We start from the raw sequence: 23198 nt of genomic DNA on the forward strand, positions 1-23198 counted from the left end.
CCTTTAAGAATGGCTTCTTAAGAAGAGACCTGACTGCATATGCGTTGGCCAGGAAATGCAAAATGCAGCTGACTTCTCTTCATTGTTTTTGTGTGACTATTTAACATAAAGTCTGTCAGAAAAGGCAGGCACCATAACATGGGAAAATCAGACTGCTTGAGCTAAAATGTTCTCCTAGGAGAAAGGGTAAGGATTCAGACCAAGCTAACGGCTAGTTTCAACATTTTTGTGATGACACGTTTCAATCTGTCTTTTGGAACAACTCCTCATTTCCTGTTTTGAATATTAAGAGCAATCTGAAATAAAGCATTTAAAACTGAAGGAGTGCCATCACAAATTCAAACAAATATTGAAATCTCAATTCATGCTGAAAAGAGAGAGTCTGTCTTCCACCAGGCTCATCTTTCTATTTATGTATATCTATCTGCATGAGCTAATCCTCTTATTTCTTCAGTAAATATTTCCTTTGTAGACTGTAGATTGTTATGTTCCCTTCAGTAAATGTTTTGCTAAGTTCTACATGCAACATTTAGCTCCACTAATGTTTCCTAAGATGATCTGTCCAGCTCTTAATTCTCTAAATTCTGCCCTATTAATGTCCATTTGATGATAATCAGTTTTCACTTACATGCTCTTTTAGAAGGAGAGTGCCATTTGAACTTTGTAGAGGGACCATTTTTCTGGTAGGCTTGCAAAGTTGTGCTTCTCAGTACAAACAAAGCTTGAAGCAGCCTTAGCTGAATAATGTTGATGTCCCTCAATTCCCTCCTTTTCAAGAGTCATAGTCTATTGCACTTCAATTAGGATCTGTTTTAGGCTTCCTAGCAGTAAATCACAATCCATCACAATGTTCCATAAGCAATCTTCATGATAGAGGCTCAAAACAGAAAGTGAAAAATAGTTGGTATGTTTGAGGCTGACACAAGACTTATGGTAGGAGAACATTTTTAACCTAAGCAAAAACTTTTTAAAAATCTGATGCTGGAAAACTGACACGAGGAAACGAAAACACAAAAATGATTCCACAGCTGTTGGGGGGGGGAGGTTTAGCAATGTGTGAAACTGAATGTTCATCCCTTAAATTATATCCACCACAGGACTGAGTGCCTTTGTATGTAATGATTTATCCCCAGTAAACTGGGCTAAGGCTGAAAGAAAAGAATGAGGTTTTTGCTGAGGTTGTTTGCCTGCTATAATGAATGATACCAGAAAGGGGGATACAGCCACATTCCTTTTAGCAAATGAGTTAAAGAGTGCTCAGGCTAATGATGAACCATTTTCTACTGAGCCAATATCTGAGACTGAAAAAACAGCCAGTAATTCCTTGGCTCTGCAGCAGTCTTGGAGGCTGTTATAAACAAACAGAAGCAGGGAACAGAAATCTCCTTTGGGATGCAGCTAGCCTGAAACAGATATCCATGGTGAGGCACTGTTGGATAGAAGAGGCAGGAAAAGACACCATGATGATGAAGACATTTCTACACCTGCTCATTAAAGATCTAGTGCAAGAGCTTATCCATGTGAAAACATGGCCCCCTACCATATTGTCTGCATGATCTATGTGTAGTTATTTGCCACAGTTGCTAAAGCTACCAAGGTTATTTGTGTGGTCAGGATTTTTCTCCAGAACCTGTAGAGGTTGAAGTATTGAATGCTTATGGACATGTCCCAGTTCTCCTCTCTCTTCATCCCTAACTTAAATACTGCTATAGGCATATCATGTACTCACAAGCTTCAAATCTATGCAAACAGGGAGCACCAAAGTTAATTGTGTGCAGGCAGATAATAACCACTGTATATGTTGTGTACGTGCAGGACTCTGGGACCTTGCTGAGTTCAGAATAATTCCAGTGAGGGGCAAATCTGCCCTTGCCCACTGCAGATGTATTTCTGGACTGAAACTATGGAAGAGAAGCTGCTTTTTGAAATTTCACTCAGCTTGGCTAACAGCCCAATTCTGCAGACTTGGAAGATTTTCTGTCATAATATTTCTCTGAAGCTAGCTGTGAGAATAAATGGCATGAGGTATGTTTGGCTCAAGAGCTGAGAGTTTCAAATTTTTGAAGAATCTTGTCTTGTTTGTTATGGAGCAAATCCCAAACTTCTTGCTTAGAAGTCCAGGCTCCCTGCTGCTATGGGGCCCTGTCTGAACAGCTTGGCTTAAAGGGAGCAGCACTCTCATGTGTGAATACTTACATTAACATTTCTACTCTCAACCGTACTAATTATTACAGCAAAAATAATTTCACAGTGGACAAGGCAAATTGACCTCCTGGTCAGTCCTGGGTGGGCAGACAGGATAAGGGAATAGGTCAAAGAAGACTTTTTTGCACACTACATACAGTATATTTTGCTCCAGTCTGTCCAATGGGAATTTACTGAGCATCTTGAGTACTATTTCTTTTGGCGCAATAGTTATTTCTGGTACCCTTGATCTTACCTAGCCCCTGGGGACATGCTCAGACATTGGTACAAGTAGATCCTTCAGTATTTGGAGTGATCAGTTGAATATCCTGTTATTACCACACCTCTCATAAGAAAGCATGAAGAGAAACTTCTAATCTGTGAATTTACAGTGGTTTTATTATTCTGTGTGGGTAATGCCACTATTTGGGACAGTAGTGCCATGAGCATAGCTGACAAGATGGTCAACTACGAAGACATGGCACAAAGATCTGAAGGGATCCTCTTCTAGATATGTAAGATCTATAGACCAAGAGACCTGTAGAGTTGTGCCAAACTTTCAAGCCCTGAAAGTACCATCCCAAAATTTTGAAGCTGTGACACTCATACCAGATATTCTCAAAGCTGGGGAAGGAGAGGGGGAGATTTCTAGGAGACACCCAAAAAACCAAAAATCCCATGGCTTTGACTAAGATGTTTTGGGGTGGCATCTGCAGCTGAGTTTGGGGTCATATAGGGCATCCCAAAAGCACAACATCTGCAATGAAAAAGCAACTCCTTTTCACTAAGTTGTGGGTCACAGAGTTGTTCTGGGAGCTGTGATGTAATGCCCTGTCGTATTTTAACACTGGCTCTGACTGCTGTTAGGAGGCCTGTTGTATGAAGTGCACACTTTTTTAAGGGATAGGAAATGTCAGAACACATTTTTGGTCTAGCAGGAAGCATGCTATAAAATATTTCTTCTGTAAAGAGTCAAAATTTCCAGGCAAAGGTAAGGCCCTTTGTTTCAATAAAAATCAGTGTTGTTGTGGTAATGTAGTAATTACATTCTGAGTTACCGCTTTGACAAAATCAACTTTGACCATTTTGTTCTCAAATTCTGTCAGAGTATGCAGTTTCTACAGACCATCTCAGGAAATTCTGGACTGTTTCCTACTTCCTGCCTTATCCACTGTGGGAAGCAGCATTTTTATTCTCATTTGTTTATAAAGTGAGCAGAGGGAACAATTTGAAATTGCTGTAGCATTTTTTTTCTCCTGTTTGCAGATTGCAGTTTTCATAGGTGTGTTTTGAGTTGGACAGTAGTTAAAGTTTTCAGCTTTGAGGACATAAGTACAAGCAAATGTTTTGTGGAGGTCATTGTTTGTGTTTCAGATTTACTGATCAGCTGTGATTAATCAGATTAGCCCTTCGATTGGAGGAGTGAGAGTTACCTTTCCCCATGTATAGCTGCTTGGAACTGGAAGCGTGGTTATGGTCATGAGTTCAAAATCCTCTTGATGAGAGAGTAAGTGCCAACAAAAATGAATAAAAACTTGTGAAACAAGAATATAAAAGGTAAAAACATTACCAAAGAGAGTGTTGAAGTGAATAGTCCCAGATAACTTGGAGTAGAAAATTCAGTTTGTTTATAGAGAGTGCATCTACCTCTGTAAAAACAGGAGTATGGAAGCATTGTTAGCCAAAGCCTGGTGGTGGTCTGAGGACCTTACAGGAGAAAGGCAGTGCTCTGCCTTGTTTGGTGTGGGTTTGCACAAAGCATAAAGACCACAGAATGCAAAGGGCCATTTCCTTTGTCCCTCTGTGCAAAGCCTCATCTTACTAAGAACTGGAAGAGAGCACTAGTAGTTCACTTGATCCAAAAAGTTTTGGGGGTAAAATGTATTCTGGTTAAACTTGGAGGGCAGCATACACTCTCTTAAGGTACCCCAGCTTGCCCAGTGCTGCCTCCTTCTGCAGGAAACACAGAGACTCCTTGGGTAGGTGGTGCAAATGTGGCAGTATTTTACTAAATGGGGAAAAAATGGAACTATACTGGACTAAAGGCTGGTCTTGACTGCAAAGCTTTATAATTAAGTCAACAAGCTCTGATCTTTCAGCTGCCATAAAGGACGTATAAACTGGAGTTCTTTGGTGTGTTGGCTTAAGATTGGAGTTCATCACTTCCCATGGGAGACCTAATTAGACTGATGGCCATGAGGGACTCATAAAAGGTCAAGAGGAGGAGAAGCTGCAAAATGAAGTGTGGACTAAAAGACAGAAGCCACCTTCTGAATACTATCCTACTGAGTTTGGCTAGTGACCTGTTGGAAACAGAGATGACTTGGACACTCTTAAGCACTCTTTTCTGCCTTCAGGGGTTATCCAGGAGGATTCACAGGCTGACATGACTATTAAAGATGAGATTCTGATGAAAGCGTACCCTGAGTTATCAGCTCTGCTGTTCCAGCTGCACTGGAACTACTTGGGAAATTGCTTCATACTGTTAATTTAATGAAAGAAGCTTCCTTCATTTCCTCACACATGCATGTCTAGATCAATATTTAGCTTCTAAATCAATGTACTTCTTTGTTTGGGAGCAAAGAACTCTGACATTTCTTCCATTTTTGTTTTACAGTGTCCTCAGTATTCTAATCTGTTAAGACAAATTAACCAATTAGTCCTTCAGTGTCCCTGAATACACCTGCATTCACAATTTGGCCTGCAGAGCTGACACTCAGAGTTGAGCTTTGCCAGTGGTTCTGATCTTTTCTTACTGGAAACTTTAGCACATCACTCTGTTACATTTCCTTAATATTTTCAAGTCCTTATTTTTCCCAGCAAGTGATTACAGAGAAATCTCCCATAACCTCTCTCTTATTTCTTACTTTAATGATGGGCACTGCAGTTTTCATTCTCCATTATCTAGTATCCAACTCTATTTTTTCAGCATATCTAGTAAAACTAAGATGATACTATTGTTCACTGGTGATGCTGATGGTACAATTGAAGCCTCTACACTGGGAACTCGATGTGGATTTTGAAAGCTGTTCTGTGAGATGAACCTGGAAAGCCTTTATTTTCATCAGTTTATAGAAGGGTTAAATTAACCATGAATGAAAACAAGCATTAGTACTTTTGTGCAAGAATGTGGAAGGTGGTAAGACTATTTTCATGAGAGATATTTTGAGTTCATGAGAAATGTTTTGAGGGGGAGCATAGAATTATTGGCAGAAAATGTGAAACATAGCAATGAAGTTGAAGGTCTCCAGTATCTCAGAAGAGTTTGTTCTGTGCTTGAGAATATACAGACAGGTCCAGGAAAAAAGATAGATTACTGGAATTCAGAGGAAGTCGTGGAACATACAGATTTCTCTGCTCTTTGAATAGAGGTGACAACTCATTTGAATGCATATGCTTCCATCCATATTTTTATCACTTATTTACATGCATAGGCACACACTTTCAACTATGCATCTGTGTTTATAAATGCACACAAGAGCCATGCATGACTCTGAGCTTGGTTTTGTTAATGTATATATCAGGCCAGACAGACAAATAGCAATAATATTTCTCCTGCTTGCTCATTCTTGGATTGCTCATTTGCATATTTATGCAGCTCCTATTTTCTCTTTAAAATAACCCCCTGTGAAATGATCTGCCTAGGCTTTCACAAGGACACAAATCACCGAGCTTCTGCTTTTTCGATTAATTCTATCCACTTCATTTTTGCAGTTGTGGACTTTCCTGAATGTGATGCTATGCCATCATTCATTTGCCTTCAGCAAAGGCACAGTGGCTCCAGAATGAACTCTTAATTATGCTCGACATTTCAATGCCATTCATAACAACACAAAACTTGATTGAATATCAACTTTATTTACTTTGTGAAGCTGACTTACAGTACTGTCACTTACCTAACAGAAACAGGAATAAAATAGGATGAGTTTTAAATTTTATTTATTTATTTATTTATAACAACAGGCATCACAAAACTGCTAGAAGAAGAAAAGAAATTGAACTAATCAAAACAGGCTGTAACTTAAAACGTAAGTACATTCACAGGATTCATTACACAGTCCCATAGCCATGCAGTTGTGACCTATCTGCTCTTTCTATCTGCTTTGTACTCAGTTATGCTTGTGCTTTATATAGACTGAAAGACCTACAAGGAAAGAGTTATATCCTGGATTGTGAGACAGCCTTTGTGCTATGGTTCCAACAGCAAAACACATGTTTGTACCAACATCAGATTATACCAAGAGGTGTAAATCCAGCTCAGCTATCAAAGGAAGGATAAACCCAAAATAGAAAATAAATTAGTGGCCTAGCGTAAATCTTCCCACTTCAGCACTAGTGCTGGATATAAATTTTCTGATGGAGAAAAAAGCTTTCCTGGGAAATCCCAGCATTTGAACATGCAGTACTTAATCTGAAACATCTAGGGGTTTGCTGAGCTACCAAAGAATACACAGATGGTTGTTGCCCCATGACCAGGGAACCAAGGACAGGATATACTCCCTCCTTTATAGCCCTCCCTAATGGAGGATTACAGAGAAAGACAGAGCCAGACTAACCTGGAGTGAAAGAATCTCATGCTGCACAGTGAAGGAGCAAGGAGCAGCAGTTAGCAGTTATATAAAGGGAAATTCTGTAAGGATCTTTTTCCTTCCCAGTAAGGGTGTTGCCCAGAGAGGCAATGATATCTCCAGCCATGGATATTTCAAAACTCGGCTGGACAAGGACCTCAGTAACCTGATCTAACTTTGAAGTTAGCCCTGCTTTGAGTAGGGCTTTGGAGCTCCAGACTAGCCTAAGTAATTCTGTGACTCTGACTTCAGACAGAGGAAATTTTGATATTTCTACTTGATTTAGTCAACCAAGACCTCCTTTATAGTCATTAGAGAGAACCTGGCTGCCACTCATTTTCGTCCTAAGCTATTTATGTCCAAGAAGTTGCACCCAGAAGGGGCTGTTTCTTTCCACTGGCCATAAAAGGCATCTAAGCCACGTAGCTTAGAGATGGGCAACTGTGTGGTAGACAGCTGCATTTAGATAAGAGGAACAGCACCTACTTTACCTCCTGAGAAGTTGTTTTTGCAGTGGGGATCCAGAACTCATAGGCTGCTTGACCTCAGAGGAACTTAGTGGGATGTGGGAACCATGGAAGCCTTCAACAAATGCTCAGTGAAATTTGTATTCTCACTTAGATATTCTGAATATTATTTTTTTTTTTATCTATATCATGATTGATCCTGAAGGGCTTTGCAAAAGTCCTTTTATGGTATGAATTCAGCTAAAACTGATTTAACGATTTGAGTGAACTAGTACATCCTCTGAGGAGTTTTCAGTTTGATTTCAGTCACAATCAAACAAAAGAAGTTTTAGAACAGAGTTCCCATGAAATTCTACTCCTTGGGAAAGTTGCAGTGCCCAAGTGAGGGTTGAATGCTGCAAACATGTTCTTGAAGCTGTTATGCTCATATTCGAATGAGATGGTCACTATGTTAGTTTTGCTACCATGTCTGCAAGAAAGGGAAACTGCAAATGAGAAATATTTGCGTCATTGTTAGTTTGTGAGCCTAAGAACATAGAAGGATCACCCTGATTTGTGTGTGGTTAAAAAAAGTCATTATATGTAAAGAGATAATTCCAGTGTAATGAAAACAAGGGTAGAGTGTGGGTACCTAACAAATACCATGCTGAACATCTGACCTACATCTGTTACCTCTGAAATGCTGGGTTTTCTTAATAAGCTGGTTGTGAAAGCTAAGGTTATTTTCTGCAGCCAAGGGACACTCTGCCAAGAATGGGCAGAGTCCTTTTACTGCCTTTCCTCTGAACTCCGTTTTGACTGACAGGAGGCTTGGTATTCACCAACACAAGTAACAGACATTTCTTATCAGCACCTGGAAGCAAAGCCGTTAAGATCCTTTTTTTTTTTGTTGTTTTCTAGGAGGTACTGGTATGTCTCCCACAAGTGTACACACAGTTTTAATTAAGATGTGATGTTTACTACCATCTTTCTGAGCCAGAACAGGTGTTGCGCTTCAGCAAAAGGCTCTTCCAAGGCGACTGGAGAGGCCAGTGACATATGGAAATTAATGAGATTTTTGTAGTCAAATTTATCTCAATATCACTTGCCACGGGGACATCTTGATTCCTTAGTGCAGCCTTTGGGAATCTTCCACAATCAGTCCAATGTTATTACTAAAAGTAATGATAAAACCAGTTCTCTCAAGGTGCTTAGAAATGTTAATGTCTATAAATAACACATTTGAGTGGTGGAAAAAGACATCTTTATGCCAGTAAGTGAACTGTTTTTCTCCTAGATGAAGAGAGAGAAGTTACCTTGCCCAAAGTGCCAGAACAAACTGGTAGGAGCAGCAGAAATAGTCTTGACCAGCATTGGAGCATGGGTGGATGCCAAACCATGCACTTGCTTGGTGGATGGGCTGAGACGTCCATAAGAAGCCAAGGCACGATGCTGTGCTGGGCTTTGTATCCTTTGCTCTCTACATGGTTAGCCCACACTGAAAAGCATACTCCTTAGTTCAGCCTGGCAGCCTCCGTGTTGTTAGGACTAGTGCCAGCTGTGATCTAAAACCTGGGGACTGTGTCCACCTGGCACTAAGCCCCAGCTTCCCCATCCTGCCTGCCAGCAGGACTCCTGGGGGTGCATGTTGCCCAGATATGTGGGTTGGAGTCTCCCAGAGCACAGGTAGCATCACCACACATGCACAACGTGCCATGCATCCATATCTTGGGGAAACCAGCCTCTTCTCTGTGTGGACTATGAGCTGAAGGAGAAAACATTTTATGCTATTAATAAGAACAGAGTTTGGTTCCTTGGTTCTGAAGCAGATAAATGTCAAATGTGTAAAACTAAAGGAGCACTTGTTTTGAAGACAGATCAGCTGCAAAAAATGAATTTGCTTTGCTTTCCAGATCCTCCTACAAGTCCCCAGAATAGTTGGTGTGGTTTGCAGTTACAGCACCCTATTTCTGAGCATGTTTTCCTCTCTCTTGTGCTAGGAAAGAGACAAAAAAAGAAGTCCTTCTCTGCAACAAGAGAAACAAGAGGCTCCCTACATTTCATGTGGGGAAAATCAAAAGGTATTATATGCAGGTATGACTGCTTTCACAGCTACGTGCATCTCCATCACAGGATGAAGAGGGGGTTTGTAAATAGCCTGGTGTTCCTGTATTGACATTTCCTCTGCGGGCAGTGCTCCGGCTTTGTGCAGGCGCCTGGCACTTGCACACAGCTCTGCTCTGTTATGGAAAGCCAGGCATGCGTGAGCTGATTGCTGGAGACAAGCGAGGAAAAGGGGGACCTTGGCGAAGACGAGTCAGTTGGGGACAGGGAACACTGTGTCTTTTGTGGAGCGGTATTAAGAGGGAGAGGGGGGGCACAATGATGCTTGCATGGCATCCCCAGAGGCAGACCTGCTGGAGCACGGCAAAACCGTGCAGCAAGAAAATGAAAGCCTTGGGGTTAAATACAACTCCCATGCAATTGTGGAATACAAGTTCTGGGGAGGAAGGGGGGGTGGGGGTGGAAATCACACCGTTGCTGCTATGGAAACCAAATCCTCCCCATCACAGGGAGGAGATGTGCCAAAGTCCTGGGCAGCCTGGTTGCTGCTCACATCACAAGCCAGACTCCCCCTGCTCCCCACCTCTCTGCTCTCTCCTAAGACCTTAACAGTTTCAAGGCCCTGTGTACAGAAATGAAGGGTTATGAAGCTGCAGCAGTGTTCAACCAACCTTCCTGGCAGAATATATTCAGTCTTTCTCTGAGAAATGCCAGAGGCTTTCTAGTTATTATTTTCCATTACAGGAATGTGCAGACATTTTTGCTCCCCCCTGAATCGGGTTGAGGGAGAAAAGGTGTTCAGAAGGATCACCTGTGTTTCATGTCTCCCTCCAGGGCTTTTTCCACTGCTGAGGCTGGATGAGAGATACTGGCTGGAGAATTCATTTTGGAGTGGGGCTCCTGGGTGTGAGTAATCTAGCAGAGGAAAACATGCTTCCTATTTCTGCTGTGTCCTTGTCAGAAGAAACGAGAGCAGGGTTTTACTGGCAGAGGTGGTGGGGAGTGGGGATCAAGGAAGAGAAAGGAAAAGAAAAAGGCTGATAAGGGCTAAGCAGGCCTCCCATTAGCAAATCTCGGTCTGTGCCTGCACCAGGCTGTGGGCTATGAAAAGTGATTGCTCTCCAAGCCCTGGATATAGAAATATCTTGTTGAGGTTTTTTGTTTGTTTGTTGATTTGGTTTTGAACAGCAGCTGTGTTCATTGCAGCATGTGTGCTCATGGCCATTTTGTATTCATCAGTTTTCTTACACCAGAGCCAGAGGCATGTTGCTCAGTGGGTTACTGCAGACAGGAAAGCTGGTAGCTATATATTTGCTGCACCATCCATATACAAACACTATATTTCTGAGAAACCTCTTAAACAGGCTAATCTGCAAGTATAAGTAGAGCTCATGGCATAAAATCATCATAGCTGTTTGAGACCCCTGCTTGGAGGGAGCGCTGGTATCTGCTGGGATGACAAGAGTATCTGCTGAATTCCTCAGGAGGTAAAATGACATTCCCTATATTAGGACCAAAAAGCCAGGTTCTGTGCCAGTAGCATGGGACGTTACTAGAAGCTGGGGAAACACATCAGGGAGGCATATCTACCCTATTCTTTTATTATTCCCTTTGTATCCATAATTAGCTGCTGAAAAGACTGAGTACAGCTATTCTGCTAGTCTAACACAAATCCTTCTGTGAAGAATAGTGCCACTGAATTAAATTGCACCAGTCATGGGTATCTTATTGTGGATTACCAGCAAATATTTACAGGATTTTGACTTCATTGAGGTTTGCAGGGCTTCAGTATTTGTCTAGCTCTGGATATCAGCAGAGGTAACCCATGTACGTGATTGTGAACACCCTGCTTGCTGCTACCAAAAGTTTTTGGGAGCACACTGGCAGGCTTGTGGTACATATTGTAAGGCTGCAGCATATTTTAACCGTGTCTAAAAGAAAAAAAAAGCATCTGAAGACAGAAAGAGAGACCTGTCTGAGTCCCAAGAGAGGGGCTGGAGCTGGGAGGAATTTCACTGCTCTAATGATCAGCATCTTCTGCAAAGACAGCAGCAGGAAGAATGTGAAGCATTTGTCCTATCTGCATCGTTCCATGACAAGAGATTCCCCCTCTGTTATGAGCCCATTTTGGTTACAGTAAAACTCCTGCATGCCTCACTTCAGTGATTTTCAGTGAAAGGTCAGGAGGGGGTGGGTGCTGGAGCAGCTAATTCAGCAATTGTACAGTGCCTGCTCTTAGGTTCTTGGGGTTTTATTCTGTATTAAAAAGAAGAAGCTGTTGTTTACTCCGAGATTACTGAATGTCCTCTATTCCCATGATACCTAGCGGAGGCTGACAATTATTCTCCCTGGGTTCTCCCTGCAGCTATTTTCTTTGCTGGCGGGGAGGAAATTGTTCATGTTTCATTTGCGCTACCGTTGTTCCAGCTGCCAGATCAGGGATGTTTGTCCACCAGCCTTCACCAGTGGCAGAGGCTCCCCTTCAGACCTGCCATCTGTTAGTGTTATTCCTATTATCATCTGAGCATTGGCAGTGCCTAGATGGATGTCCCTCTCTGCTAGGCACTGCTAGGAATGGCACAGGGGACACAGTAGAGACAGGTAAGGGACACAAGGGGCTGGAGAGTGGGACTAGCCTCTAGGCAAGCTGGGAATGGGGCATTGAGCTAGCTGCACCCTCCTGTCTCCAGCCTCTCTTGTCTTTTACTGAAATGCCTCCTTAAATATCCACTGGAAGTGTTCATGGCCAGGCTGGATGAAAATTTCCCATCCTTGGAGGTGTTCAGTGCCAGGCTGGATAGGGCTTTGAGCAACCTGGTCTAGTGCAAGGCATCCCTGTCCATGGCAGGGGGGTTGGAACTAGATTATTTTTAAGGTCCCTTCCAAACCAAACTATTCTAGGATTCTATGATTCTGTCTGTCTTACTAAGCAAATTCTAAGTGTGCACTGGGTTTTTTTGCCCACAAATAACAGCTGCAGCAAAACACAAGGGTCTGCTAGCCCCTAGTTTACAAAATTAAGCTTCTTATAAACATCCTCATACTGAATCCTTGTATCATCTGGCAAGATAAAAATAAAGGACAGTAATTTTCATTTAGTTTCACCCAGCTCTTAGCCAGCTGGGATTCTCTGTAACACGAGGTACTCACTGGTCTATAGGGTGTTTTTTGGTTGACTGTTCAGGGAGTCCCACATGAGCCCTTTCAGTCCTGGATGTTTAGATGCTACAGCCTCAGTTTGGGCTCATGCTGAGCCCCTGTTGTACCAAATGAAACCCATCGCTGTCCGACCAGCCCTTGGCACTGTGCTCGGATGCATCCCTTGCGCCTGGCCGTGCTGAAACCCCTGTACGGAGATAACACCGTCATTTCCCCGCCGGCCGTTCGCGTTCCCTTTGTCCGGAGCTACCGGCGTCCCCCCGCAGAGCCTGCAGTGCCGGCGCTGCACCGCTGAGCGGCACCGTCCGCCCGGCGACGCGGGGCCCGCCCGGGCCGGCTGCTCTCGCCGCCCCGGCGGGGGATGCGCACACATGAAAACAGTTTCCCCCACCCCAAGTTCAGCCACGGAAGCCAAGAGTCTGTGAATTCGAGGGGCACACAGAGGTCTGCGAAACACGAATGCGTGCATCACTGGTGTTTGCGAAGGGGGGATTGATAAATCACTGCCAAGGGCCCAAACACGGTGTCCAAACGGCCCCAATCCCAAGGGGTATTTCATCCTTCACAGGAGTGTTCTGATTCTGTGATTTATAGCGTTTGGATCTGGTAGGAAGTGGTTTTTTGTTTTGTTGGGTTTTTTTTATTTGGTTGGTTTGGTTTGTTTTGTGGTTTGTTTGGGTTTTTTCCCATCCTATCTTGTTTTCACAGAATGGTTTGAGTTGGAAGAGGCCTTAAAGATCATCCAGTTCCAACCCCCCAGGAGCACCTTCCACTACACCAGGTTGCTCAAAGCCCCATCCAACCTGGCCTTGAACACTGCCAGGGTTGGGTCATTTTCATTTTTGAAATGACATTTGTGCTTCCAGATGTTCAAATGATTCAGTATTAAAATGTTCTCAAGAACGCTGTCTTTAGTTCCTTGGGTTTTTTTTTTTTTTTCTTTTTTTCTTTTCTTTTCTTTTCTTTTCTTTTCTTTTCTTTTCTTTTCTTTTCTTTTCTTTTCTTTTCTTTTCTTTTCTTTTCTTTTCTTTTCTTTTCTTTTCTTTTCTTTTCTTTTCTTTTCTTCTCTTCTCTTTTCTTCTCTTTTCTTCTCTTTTCTTTCTTTTCTTTCTTTTCTCTTCTTTCTTTTCTTTCTTTTCTTTTTTTTCTTTCCTTTTTTCTTTTCTTTTCTTTTCTTTTCTTTCTTTTCTTTTCTTTTTTTTTCTTTTCTTTTTCTTTTCTTTTTTTTTTTTTTTGAGATGAAACTTGCCAGCCAAAATTTTCAACTCTAAAATAATTCAGTGTTTGCTGTTTGCCATGCTATGAGCAATATTTCTAGCAAATGGCTTTATACTGGTAGATCTCTACATCGTGTCTATTTTAACTTTCTGAAAATTATGACTGGTTTTCTAACAGGGAAATGTGGGTATTTGATGACCAGCAGTTATGTTTTTAAGCTAATTTAATAAGTCTTAGGAAGGTTATAAAAATAAACTGGTAAAAAAGAAACATTTCAAATCCTGTCAAACAGAAAGGGGATCTGTACTTTCCATTAGTTCAGCTCCTTCATTTTATGGCCGCACATCATCACAAGAGCCCTCCCACTCCTGATCTAGGCACTGCAGTGGCTGGTGTGGGGGTACTTGAGGCTATGTAGGTAGACATACCAGTGTCCTGACCCACACATCGTGCAGCCAAGGGACCCACCTGCAGGACACCACCTCTCCTTTCCAGAGGACGCTGTGGTGACAGGAATGACCGCAGGGGTGCCCCTCCATCTCACCCTGGTCACCATGTGTGAGTCCAGCTTCAGGAACTGGGAGTCTTCCAGATTTACCAGTTTGCATGTGGCCACTCTGTCTGCTCTGCCTGGCAGAGCCACTTCCCTCCTCCACCTTTCCCAGCCCAGAAGTGCAATTTCTGTCTTAATTTCCCTGTGTGTGTGTTTTGAAGCAGTCAGTTGGGTACAGAGCTTTGCCATTTCGGAGAGCAGGCTTGCTCCTGCAGTCTAGCTCATCACTGGTGCCTTTTTAAACAAAGGACTGTTAGTCCTTCAAGCAAGAGGGAAGAGGATTTGACAGTCCCGTTGTAAAAAAATGGCTTTACTTTACATACATTTGAAGCAGGTAGCTCTGTTGTTGACAGCCAGAGCTAGAATAAGCCTGAGGAATGAGTAGTTTTTGTTGCTGGATGACTTGATATATGACACACACACACCAGTAATCAATGCCCATAAGTCAGAGCTTGGAGGAAGGACTCAGAGCTACATCATCCTGGGGACACCCCCAGGCCCAGCTTCCCAAAGTTATACAGGGTACCCACTGAATTCACTAGCATTACATACTCTGTGGAGACCTTGCACAAAGATCAACTGCAATGTTTTAATTGTATTTGCTCAGTGTTTCAGCAAGTTAAAGGTGGACAGGGCCAGGCTGACCCTAGCAGTCACGAGCTTCAGGGACACCCCATGGGCACGTATGGGAGTCTATGGCTGCACATCCCTGCTGTATAATAATGTACATTGTTTTCTCTGCCTTATGTGTTTTAAGGAAAAACAAAACAAAATAGACTGTGTCCTTTCCCTCTCTTCTCCAGAGCAGAGTCAAATTCTTGTAGCTCTGCTTTTCTTCCCTCAAAGGCCTTTGCGCCAAGACTGGTGGCACAACAAACAAGGCTTTTCTAAAGAAAAACAGGCAGCAGAGAGTCCTTTAACCAGTTCGACCCTTTCACTGCCTTTGAATCCAGAAAGGCTGATCCTTAACAGTTGTCCTGCCAAGCCTAAATGAGCTGTGTCAGCTTGGGTTTGGACGCTTTCCCTCTTGGTCCTGGGCATTTTCTTCTGCAATCATTGTAGGGCATAGGCAAACCAGGCAGCTGCTGAAGGGAGCTGATGGCCAGACCTGCAGAATGGCCAGTCACCGGTGGCTTTGCTAAGGCTGCAGAACCAGGTGGCCTGTTGCAGACAAGGCTGCGGTGGTGAGGGGTGTGTTTGCACGTGGAAGGAGAGGCAGCCCCTTCCCACATGGCCTCTCATGCCCCACAGAGCTTCCAGGAGCAGCCACCCCCACCAGCTGTGCCTCTTGTTACTGTCAGAAAAGCCAAAAGAAGCCTCGTCTAACTTCTCACCAGCCTTGAGCCTGATGTCCCGGAGGGGACGTTCCTCCCTGTGACACAGCACACTGTCTCTGAAACAGCCCTGTGCATATGGACACCCCTGGCTTAGGAAAACAGCTGCCTTTTTCCCTCTGTGGTCTGAGCAATATGAAAGCAAAGACCATGGTGCTGGTATGAAAACAGCAACTGGCTGCAAATGCTTTACTTGCCCAGGGATCCTGGTGCAAGAGCTGGGGAGAGACTGCAAGAGCTCCCTGGCCCCATCATGCTCCAGCTGTCCAGGGGGAAGGTGTGGAATCACCTCCCACACCCTAGCAGCTTGCTGGTAAAGACATATTTGTCCCTTCTGCCCTTGTATCCCGCATCTCAAGGGCTTCCTCTCAGATGCAAATGGAGGGCAAGGGAATGACATAGCTGTCTGTCCAAAATTACTTGGGAGAGGAAAAGTCCTTTATGTGCACTGTGGGTTTTAGGATTTCCTTTGCATGACTGGAGGGCCCATTTGAGGATATATTAGGGACTGTGCCAGCACGTCGTAAAAAGCTGGATGTGTCCTGAGGACCCTCCCTGGAGGTAATGACAAGTGATGCAAATTGACAAAATCATAGACAGCATGTCTAACAAAGCACACTAAAATGAACATCTGCTTTTTTGGCAGGAGCTTTAATGTAAATAAAGTAAAACTCAGTTACCTCTGATTTCTGCACAATCATCGTTTCTTTCACATATCACAGCTGAGAAGGCAATTTGAGAGGGGAGGAAGAGCTCACTCCTAATACTGTGGCTGAAACATAGCAGTAACAGTAGAAAAGGGTATTCTGTCTTCTTAAATTTTCAGGTTATGACTTGTTATCTTCTCAAAAGCCCAATACAAGTCATTTCATGGCTCACCTGGAATTGCACAATCATGGGATAATTTATGTTGAAAGTGACTTCACCAGGTCATCTTGTCCAACCCACTGCTCAAAGCAGCATCAGCTACATCAGCTTGAAAGCTGCATCAGCTACATCAGCTTGCTCAGAGCTGTGTTCAGTCCAGTTTTGAGTGTTTCCAAACAGGAGATACCACATGGGACACCTATGACAATATTTTACCACCTTCAGAATTACTTTCTTTTCCCTGGCATATAATCAGAACATAACATGTTGCAGCATGTCCTTTTCCTGGTTATGTGCAACTCTAAGTCTTCTCTATACCTTGCTCTCAGGTAGCTGTAGCCAACCATAACAGTCATTTCCCCACAACAAATGTCAGCCTTCTGTCATATGCCGTGTGCTCCAGCCTCCTGACCGTCTTGTTTGCCTTCTTCTGGTCTCAGTCTCAAAACTGGAGACAATACTCTAGACGTGGTTTCACCAGGCTCTGAGCAGAGGGCAGTGACCACTGCCTCTGAGCTGGTAACTACACTTCTGTTGGCAGCCCCAGTATGTAGCTGGCTGTCTTTGCAAAAAGGGCACATTGTTGGCTCATATTCAACCTGCTGTCCAACAAATCACTGCCATCCTTCTCTGATGAATCTGCCAAGAGTGCACTCCATCCTATCATTCAGGTCATTGATAAAGACATTAAACACTCCTGTCTAGACCAGAGGGGCACTGCTGTTCCATGACTTGGCTGCCAGATAGAGTTTGGATGACTCTTCACAAGCCTTTGAACCCAAACATCCAGCCAAATTTTAGCCCACCTTATTGTCCTTATTGTTATGATGCTATAGGATACCGTGTCAAAAGTCTTTCTGAAGTCAACATCCATTGTTCTGCCATTGTCCCCTGAGCCAATCGTCTCATCATAGAGGAAAACTGAGTGGGTGAAGCATGATCTGCCCTTTGTAAATCCACACTGGCTCTTCCAAATCACCTTGTCCTTTTTTGTGCCTGGAAATGTTCTCCATAACCTTTTCAGAGACTGAAAGGTGAGACCAACTGACTTGTAACTCCCTAGATGCTCCTTCTTGACTTTCTTCAAGAACATATTTGTGTCACTTGTCTTTTTACAATCACCAGGAGAGTCCCCTGATTACCATGACCTCTGAAAGATAATAAGAAATGAACTTGCAGTGACACTGGCCACTTCTCAGTCCCATCTGATGAATCACATATTATCCTATGGACTTGTACATGTCTGTTTGACTTAGGTGCTCCCTTTTGCTGAAGGTCCTGCTGCCACAACTTTGCCACATTTGTTAACTCTGTAGACTGAAACCAGCAACTGCTGCCTACCAACACCACAGTCACATTAGCATGCTACTAAAGTCAGTGTGATTTCTCATCATCCAGACAAAACTTTGTGTCTTACAAGTTTTTTGATGTCCAGTCAGGAGCAGAAGTTCAATTATAGACAGCAGTGGGGAGTGTTTGAATGTTTACTTCCCAAAACTGCTCTGTGACCTGGTTTTCATTGTTTGTTAACTGGTGTCCCAACTTTTTTTTCCCCCAGCAAAAACCAGAAAACTGATTAAATATCTTAGAACCATGGCATGCAAAATACATCCAACTCTTGGCTAAGTAAGGAGACTCTTTGTCAGCTCCAGGCCTTCTATCATGTCATTCAGATGCTCTCTGCAAGTGTCCACAACCTTCATTGTCCTCTCACCCTGAAAACTGAGTAATTCTGATGCCAGTGTGCTGGTTTTGAATTACTATGTGGTGATGACTGCAGAACAGGAGCAAATGGCTGCTAAAAGCAGAGTTATACTCAGGAAAAGAAATTAGCTGTGAGTTGTTAACAAATGCACACACATGAGATCCCTTGGAATGTTCGGAAGAATACATGTTACTTTCCTCAGATTGAACGGTTCTTAAATCCATAGAGGATAGGACTCAGTAACACCATATGGTCTTGGTTAAAATTAGTTTATATTGTAACAAAAGCAAAACCATCCCACTGAAAGCAGCCCTTGGACCAGTCATCTGAGTGCTTCTGAGGGAGTGAGAAACCTGAATTTGATTTCCTGACCCACCATAGTGCGAGTCACTTTGTCAAGATACCTTACCTGCGTACCTTAATAGCTTTGAGAATTTGGGCTTTCACTTACTCATCTGCAAAATCATGATGTTGGTAATAACATCTCTGTGCTGTGAACTACTTGGATACTGTGCTACTGGGAAACCTATCAATATCATAATAGAAATTAAATAGAAATGAAATTGCTTTACTTCAAACCGGTTTATCCTAATCTAAATGCAACCCTTACAATCAATACATATCCTTGCTCATCTTTAATGTAGTTTCCTACTCTGAGGTTGTTTGGTTTTTTATCCTTCTTCCAGTGAGTACTGCCAGAAGGGTCACCTTAAAGAAACAGTTTCTTTAATTCTGAGGGAAACAAGATTTATCCTTCCACTCCCTGACTTCCACTTCAAGAACTATTCTGACTAAATCCATGTAAATTAATACAGCCTTAATACATGCCAGTGAAATATTATATTAATTTATATCACAGCTCAATGTCCTGACTGTATTTTACCATCAGGAGCATAAGTCTTTCTTCTGAAAATCCATTTCCAAAATTATAGCCATGGTACTGTTGGCCATGGCTGGCTGTTAGCCATGACCATTGCCTGGCTTTTGAACAGGATGGGAGCTATGCCAGGGAAGTACTTATTGCAAATAAAGAAGAATTTGACTATTTAGAAGAACAATTCCTATTGTAAAACTGCATCTAATATTTCTATGCTTCTATAATCGCATAATGCAAAAGCAATGGCGTGGGATAGACAGAATAGGGGACCAGTGGTCAGAACATCTGGTTTCTGTTCCTGGGTGTGGTGTCCCTTTCTTCAGCTCTAGCATGGGTGGTCACTGTCAGTTTGTCTCCTTGAAGAGATGTTTTTTTGATTACCTGCGGGTGAAGTTGTGGAGAATGTGTGGAATCAGCGCTGAGGTACTTGATAAAAAACAGGCATTTTTTTCCTCTTCTTGAGGCCTGTTCCAATCTTTACAAAACCAAAGATGTATCTGGAACCATGGTTTGTAAACAAAGGTCGAACACGGCTTGATTAGAGAAGTTGGAGACCTATTCCTGTTATTAGAAGGGGTTTTCAGAAGCCATTCCCAAGCCTAAATCCATTCCTGATATGGGGCTCCATGCTTCTGAGTGAAGCACACCAAGATTAATAAGGCATTATAAAGTCTATCTTTTATTCTCAGTCGTAACTTCAGAGTAAACAGATTGCAATACTTTGCATGGGGAGGAGCACAAGCTTCAAGAGCTGGTGAGCCATCAGAGATGGTAATTGGAGTTTCTGGCTCTGGACAGACACACACACACAAATCCCCAATGCAAACAGAGAACAGCCTGAGCTGCAAATATGAATGTCATTGCTCCGTGCTCATTTTCATTTCTAGCCGGTAAAATAATTCACTATGTCAATAGTACATGGGAGGCATAGATGCTGATTTACATTCCTTTGTAAAGGGTTTCAGATGATTATACTTCCCTCACAGCCAATCCTATGCTAATGGGAACTCTCTGATTCCAAAACACTGCCAGGATTAATGTTCGTGGACTCTGCACCGGGGTAAATGACCTGTGGCATAGCTTTAATTAAGGAAGACAGCCACATAATTAGAATAACAACAGCTTACTATCAATTTCTGCAGCAAGTCTCAGCCCCTGGGTGACACGTCACTTGTGTGCACCGCCTGCATGTGGGTGGACTACTACATGAAAGGCCGAGAAAAGAAAGCTTTGTCATTTCTAAATGGATATTACATAAACTGCACCCTTTGTAGAATCCCTGAAGCAGCAGTTGCAGCTTATTATTGCAAGAAGAGGAACAGAAACTAGCATTGCACAACACAGACCTGGGGAGAGATTTGTATGAACTTATCCCCGCTCTTTTGGCCTGCCTGTCTGAGCAGATGTAGTAAAAGATTTGGTGATGCTTCAGATCAGGAGCTGGCAGCTCTCTGGAGAGAGAGCTACACGTCAAAATATTCAGGTGCCTGACCCCCTCCCCTCCTCCTTACTTTGTATGGCATGTTTTGCAGTGACAGAGCCTAGCTTGGGTATTTTAGACTTTTTACTTGCCAGCTATAAAAATTCTTGTGTGAACAGGGAGCTGTTTAGAAAAATAAGTCACCATTATCCATTAACCATTGTGCTTTCCAGATAAAGCTTTGCATGGGGGTGGCTGGCTTTCAGCAGCCTTGTAGTGAAGAAATTGGATGTCAACCATCTCTGGCAGTGCCTAGCTTCCTTTTGTGTGTTTGCACCATGGTCAGATAAAGGCCTGCTCTTCAAACATAGCCTGTGGACTCAAATTCTTTTACAGCACAGATTCTTTAAAACTGCATTTTAGAAACACTCCTCCAAGCCCCAAATCAGGTCCTACAGAAGCTCCTGTGGGCCTTTGCTGTCACTTAACCTCTCCTGACATATCATGACTATAACCTCCCGCCAGCTCCTGTCCCAGTGATCCTAGACAACTCTACTGCTCTTCTGACCCTCACCCATCATCTCAGAATATATCTATTTCACTGCCTTGACAGCCTGCCCAGCTATCCCACACAGTCATGAAGCAGAAGGAACCTTCTACGGTCATCAAATCTTATTACACAGCAGGATCCACAATGATGGCATATGTCTAACTCGCTCAGAGAAAACTTTATCTACTGCCTTCCTAGAAAGTCTATTCCCATGCTTCACTGTCCTTGCAATTAGAAGGATTTTTCTTCATGTTTCAACTAAATCTTTGCTGCTGCGTGTTAAACCTTGCCCTATCTAACATGAATACTGGAGGAAAGATTAATTCCTTCATTATTTGCAGCAATCTTTCATGTGCTGGAAAATAGTTACCACGTCTCTTCACAGATGTTTGGTCATTCTCTTTGGTCTACTTGATGCCTCTTCAGTTGATTCATACCTTTTCTAAAGTGGACTCTATCTGCTTTTGTTGCTTTTGACTTCAGCTTCAGGTTTCCTTGGATTTTAGATTTATTCTTTTTTCTGTCTATGCACACAGGAGCTTGTAGACCTTACAGAAATAAAAAGTTGCTACAACTATGGCATAGAAAGTAACAAGGACAAAAATAATTACAGCAGCATCTTACCTGTACAATGACCCTTCAGTGAATAAGGTGGTACAGGCATGAATGAAAGCAGTCAGGCTTTTCCTGCAATGTCCAGATGAGCTGCCTTATTGTCAGGCCTTCAAACCTTAAAAAATAACATTTCAGAGATCTGGCTACAACATGACACAAGGCTGACTGATATTCTAATTAGACTGGTGGACAACAGACTTGTTCCTACAGAACAGGAAGCTAATTATTTTTGTTCATAATAAACTCTTTGGATTTCACTATTAACATCTGCTCTTTAGCACTGGCACAAGCACAACACAGAGACAATGAATAATTATGTTAACACTCCAGTGTTACCAGAAGTGGGGTTTTATTCTAAGGTAAGACTGCATTAGCCAAGATTGTAATAAAGAACAAAGAGTTAAGTGTAGTAAACTCAATTATGAGTTGTGTAACTGTGATTGCTTCATACAGAAATTTACGGAGCCTGTAGCTGGCTCTCCTGATCCTCTGTGACTGGAACAGTGTTTCTGCTTGAGTAGGACAGGTCTTCACTATAGAGACAGGCCCTCAATGTCTTCTTGGTTTGTTTGTCTACCTAGTGTATAGAAAACAAAACTGTGCTATGATGTAGCAATATAAACCAACAAATAAGTTTTTCCTAAATGACATATTGCTGCGTATGAGCTACTTAGTACTTACTACCTCCTGTCTGGCAGTTACTCTAAGGCAAAGTCAGCAGTTCTATGATCTCAGACAGTCTTGTGTGCAGTGCTGTGTAAAAGAAAGGATCCAGGAAAGTACCACAGGTGACAATGTACTCACCCCCTTACTTGTATGTCTGTAAAGGAAGTTAAGATTAATTTACATGACTAGGTGTGAGTTAGAGCCAGAACTCTGCTTAGTTGAACACATTTTCTTTCAGATCACTCGGGTGATGACAGTCCTGCTTGTTCTCTCTCACAGACAGACAACTTCTCCCACAACTGCCTGGAAAGGACTCCTAGAGGAGTGGTTTCCAAATGTTTGAACCAGCATGCCACCAATAGCCTCCAAGCTTTCCATGTGTCTGTGGCCCATCCAGTAGAAAAGTTAATAATATTTACTATTAAACATCATTCAGCAGATCAGTTGCATGCCTTATGGGCCTGTGTGCCATCTGCTCAGTTTGTGAGCCAGCACTTCTAACCTCCCAGGACAAAAATCTGTGGGACGTGCCTTGGACACATATGCACAAGGACAAAAGCACTGAGGATAAGAGAGGGAAGGCTGTTTGCCACAGCCACGCTCACCCCTGCATTATTCTATATCGGATGTGAGCAGCCACTCCCCCAGTTAAGCAACTAAAAACGTGCGCTGTTAAAATGGGGGAAAAATGTAAATATGGCACCCATGGATGTTCAGTTCTTTGTGTACTTCTTACACCAGCACAAGCTGTCCTTCCCAAGGTGAAGTTCAGGCTTTTCTTTACTGGGGTGTGTGTACTTGCACCTCTCCTCTCTTTGGGATTCCCCAGCTTTCATCTTTGCTTCTTCCTTGCTTTAGGCCATATGCATGACTAACCTGTCCTTCCAGCTTAGATACATTAAACATGACTCCTCCCTGAAACCATCAGCTGCAGTCCTCAGACCTGCCAGGTCATGTGTGTTTTAGCATGAA

At 42.8% G+C, this 23198-nt stretch overlaps 1 protein-coding gene across 15 annotated transcripts in view; it reads left to right on the forward strand.

Annotated features, from left to right (window-relative positions):
• LACC1 (laccase domain containing 1) overlaps positions 1-23198 on the forward strand; it is a 62010-nt gene that overhangs the window by 17040 nt on the left and 21772 nt on the right. For 2 of the 15 annotated variants that reach the window (XR_010612383.1, XR_010612384.1), the window contains exons 7-9: positions 6148-6212; positions 8496-9292; positions 10097-10168. The gene's annotated coding sequence lies outside the window, so the exon portion shown is untranslated. Of the gene's footprint in view, positions 1-1815; positions 2026-3558; positions 3692-6147; positions 6213-8495; positions 9293-10096; positions 13028-13129; positions 13325-23198 lie in introns of those variants that run through there. The other 13 variants (XR_010612378.1, XR_010612377.1, XR_010612374.1 and 10 more) reach the window with 13 other exon arrangements.

The sequence above is a fragment of the Lathamus discolor genome, chromosome 4 (assembly GCF_037157495.1).
Source record: "Lathamus discolor isolate bLatDis1 chromosome 4, bLatDis1.hap1, whole genome shotgun sequence".
Classification (NCBI taxonomy): domain Eukaryota; kingdom Metazoa; phylum Chordata; class Aves; order Psittaciformes; family Psittacidae; genus Lathamus; species Lathamus discolor.